Genomic DNA, 4,725 nt, shown 5'->3' on the forward strand with positions numbered 1-4,725 from the left:
GCTGATGCAGATGGAGCTGGCGATGGGCAGTTGAGCCTGCTGCTGCTGGGCATATTGAAAATACAAGCTCGTAAATTAAATTTTACACCGGCTGGCGCAATGAATAGCAAAAAGTCAGTCTCTGGTTGGGCCAAATGATGCTGCAGCAGTAGCAGCAGTGGCAGCGGGAGCGGCAGCTTCACGACTGGCCCCATAAATTCTTGCTGCTAAGCACACGCAGTGCGCGTGGTCATCCATTGCCAAGCCCGAGCTGGCCCCGTTTTCGGGGTGGCCAATGTCTGCTGGCCTTTTTTATCGTTTAATTAAAATTCGCAACACGTAAATCCATTTGAGCCGCTGCTGCAATCTTTACTTTAACCTTAAGGCGTTCGCTTCTTAGCCACAATCCAAGTGCCAAGCTGTATGTGAGCATATCTCGCTATGTGTGTGTGTGTGTGTGTGTGTGTGTGTGTGGTAAATCCCATTTTTCTATTTTGTTGCTCCATAAAACCACTTTACACAATTTTCGTCTTTTGTTTTTCGATTTTCGCTCGTGTTGCTGTTGTTGTTGTTGTTGTTGTGTTGGCTTTCTTTTCTTTCATTCCTTTCGACTTTTACCAATTATTGTGTGCTAGTGCAGCCAGTCAGCCATAGCGCTCGAATTAGCCTTTGTTGGCGCTACCAATCAGCCAGCCTCCAGCTCCTAATCCCACTTCACTCCACTCGACTCCTGCTACTCCCGCCGCTGGCTTCCACTGCTGACTCGACTGCCTTTCATTACTTTTCTATCAACGTACTTAGGCGCCATTGTTGTGCAGTTATTTAGCACAATCAACACCCGATGCCGCTGATAGACCCTACATCTCTCACTCGGCTTTATCTGCTCTCCCTCTCTCTCTCCTTCATTCCCTCTCATTCTCTGCTTGCTTTGACTTGGCACATTTTATCAATGGCAAACTTATGCTGCCTCGCCCTGCTCGCTGCCTCCCTCTCGGTCGTGCCTGGCGGCAAGTTACTTTGTTCATTTACGTTTCAGCTGAGCTGCACACTGAATTAATGGAAATTACTAAACTGCGCTCTCTCTCTCTCTCTGCCTCGGGCTTAAGTTTTAGTTGCTGGGCAACGGCAAAAAGAAATTTATAATTGAGAATCGAAATAAAACTGTTGCAGTGCCAATTGAATGGCTGCTGATGCAGGTGTGAATGTGCTTGCATCGTGATATGATATGATATGAGTGGAATATATCGGGAATATATCGCTTAAGTCTTCTCCTATCTTAGGCAACAGCGTAAGACTCTCTGGATAGTTTCATGCGCTCAGCTGGCAGGCCAAGTTAAGTAAAAACGTAAAAAACTTGCGCTAATACAATAATAAAAACTTGCACTGTGCATTGTTGTAGGTGAGCGCAGCCAACGGAAAAGAAAAGAACAGAAGAAAGAGGGAAAAACAATTTAATGTTAAAATTCAAGTGAAACTTTAGCCGCCAAACAACTTTTGATAACTTTCAGCAGCGCGTCAACCTTTAAGGTATGCCGCGTGGGCGTTAGAGTGGGCGTGCCAGCGTGGCTTAATATCGCATGACGGCCGCGACACTTATTAGATTTATCAACGCAGCGAAATGAAGTTCGCTACATGACAACAGCCGCAGTGGGCGAGAGAGAGCAGGAGCAGCAGTTGGAGCAGGAGAGGGCTACAGGAAGGTGGCAACTCTGTCATGTTGTCGCGGTAATTGCTATTCAGCTGGCGCTCATCGCATTGAAATTTATGCGAATATCTGTCATGCAACAATCCAAATTCAATCAGACAGCAACAGTTGTCAATTAAATGCCAGCGCATATTGCAAGCCGCACATGGCGTATGCGCAATATGCAGACTCCGGCTCTGTTTGCTCAGCTCAAAACTTTGGCTGAAAGAAATGCAATCAATAATGCGAAAATAATTACAATTCATTGCTTATCACATTGTGAGCACAAAATTGAAATTGCCGCAGCAGACAAAACTATTTTAAGAACTCTCTGATCGTGTGTCAAGTTGGTTGAGTGATTTTGGCGAGAATAATGTAGGGGAAGACTAGGGCTTAACGTGCTCCAGATAGTTTGGTTTAATAATTTAATTTATTGGTCTTCCAATGATCTGCTACTATTTTTCAAGGGTAATTCTGATGGAATAGGCAAAACTCTCTCGCTTATTTGTTAAGCATTTTATATAAAGGGATACTACTTACTTTAAGCAGCTTGCAATAAATCAATGAAAATGAATCGATTGACTGATTATTTACTGCTCGAATACATAGGCAATTCCATTGCGTTGCCAATTCCATGATTTCACTCTTTAGTAACAAATTTTGTATAGTTTCAAGTGACCAAAACTTGTTCAAATGCTAGAAAAGCCTTAGCTTATTCTATGCGGCGGAATCTTTTGTCTGAACTTAATTCAATTCATTGAAATGTAATATTTCCGCTGCATTTGCTCATATAAATTTTGTGTTTTTTAGCTTGTGTATAATTATAGATAATATCTTAATATATACCTCATCGAAAAGGTACTCTTAAATCTACAATTTTTTATTTACACTTGATTAATATCAATTATCATATATCATTCTACATTCTTCTCAACTACATTATTTTTAATAATCAACAAAAAATAATAACAAATATATCAAACATAAACTCAGACTACTCATCCACAAAATTTTAGTTTTCGACTCACTTTCAAGACACACACACACATACACACACACATAGAGCCACAGTCGACCTTTGCTTTGCCTCTACTTGACTTCTTTGTGCAATGCATTTTCAAGTATTCGACTGTAACATAATCCGTCTAGTTAGAACTTCCTGGAAAAGTCTCTCAGCAACTGGAGAGCAGATCGGTTTAACATTGTTAGCAGCGCAGTAAAATTCGGTTTTCATTTGTTCTATTCTGCGTTTGAACTGATATCAAATGCCAAATCGTTAATGTTGCCCCAGGGATGGGATTGCAGATGTTGCTGCTGCCCACTCCTGCTGGTTTTTCTACTCCTGCTCCTGCTGCTACTCCTATGCCTGCTCCTGCTATTGATTTCGATCTGTTGACAATGTTTCGCAAATGTGACGCGTCCAAATCATAAATGAGCAATAAATAACACATTGCCACATGTAAAGCTGCCACGCGAGGCTGACAAACAGAGATGAAGATTTCGTCTATATGAGCAGCTCTCTATATATGTATGTATGTACATATATGTGTGTTTGTGCATGTGTGTATTTATAGACATACATATGTATTTATATACATTTATAGATGTCGTTGAATCTGTTGAACGTGCCCTTGCGCCAAGGGTTGGCCAGGGCAGTTGTTGTTTTTTTTTTCTCTATTGCCTTTGCTTTTGCTTTTGCTTTGTTGCGCTTGTTGATAAAATTTAATCATATTACACATATTTCGCTCTTTATGCTCTGTTAGACCATATGGCTGGAGGGCCACTTGGCGGGGCATGTTATGCTCTAGCTCTCTCCCTCTCTCTCTCTCTCTCTCTCTCTCTCTCTCTGTGTGCTCTTTGGTTGGCTTGTTTACATGCACACCAACGGCCAAATGGGCAAAAATAACCAATTTGAAAATTAATGCCTCTAGGATATTATTCATAAAACTCGTGTACTCCACTGTTGTTGCTCCACTCTCTCTCTTTCTCTCTGTGTGCATGTTGTTTGAAGCAACATGAGAATGTGTTTGGTGGAGGAGAAGAGGAAACCGAAATCAGTTAGTAGCAATTTTTTGACCAGCTTCTCTACTCGCTGCTCCAGCAACATATTTATGCATGTAGATTTTTGGTTTCCAGCTCCATTCTCTCTCTCTCTCTCACTCTTTGGCATCTTTTGTGCTGTAATTGCCCTGCGGTATTTGGCGCGTTGAAGCTTCGGGAGCGACCGCAAAAGTTTATTGCACGCTATAAATTTAATGCAAAAGCATTTGACTGAGGCGACGGCCACAGCCGACGAGCCGGCGAAATATGCAGCGAATGCCATAATTCAATTTAAGCAATTTTCGCTTAAATGCCACACACAAAACTGAAACTGAAAGCAGAGAGCTGAGAGCTGAATGGCGCACCGAATAACCAAAAGCCAAAAACTAGCGCCCGACTTGCTTTATCTACGAATGCGGCCAATCCCCAAAGAAATGCCTGCAATTTGTTTGAAATTCAGTCGAAAAAGTCGCAGGGCAAATAAAATGTGAAATCAGCCAGCAGCAGAGGCAGCAGCAGCAGCAGCAACAGCAGCTGTTGCCAAGGTTAAAGGTTGGCCAGTCAAACAGTCAGGCAGTCAAGCAGTCAGGCAGTCAGTTAGCCAGGCAGTCCCAGTTCCCTGCTTGAAGAACCCAGGCGCTGTGTATCGTATCAATGCGCGCGGTGGCATAAAATGCTGTAGGAAATGATTGCGGAAATTACACTAAATCGCAGTCAGGCGCGTGTGTCGCCCACACAGACAGAGAGAGAGAGAGAGAGTGAGGGAGATCCATGTATGGATCAGCAGTTGTTGTCGCCGCCAGGCAAATGCCAGCGTCTGCAGACCCAAGCGGCGTATGCGTAATGCAAATATTTTGTTGTAGGCAGCGCTAAAATGTTTCATTTTTTGTATATACACATATACATATATATGTTGTATGTGTATATGCTTACCAACGGGGCATTGTAAATTTTTTATGACACAAGCAAAGGCGAAAAAATGAGAGTGCCACATGCCAAGTAAGTAAAAAACAAAGATGTAT

Source organism: Drosophila navojoa, chromosome 3, assembly GCF_054131105.1.
Source record: "Drosophila navojoa isolate 15081-1374.11 chromosome 3, UAZ_NAV_1.0, whole genome shotgun sequence".
Classification (NCBI taxonomy): Eukaryota; Metazoa; Arthropoda; class Insecta; order Diptera; family Drosophilidae; genus Drosophila; species Drosophila navojoa.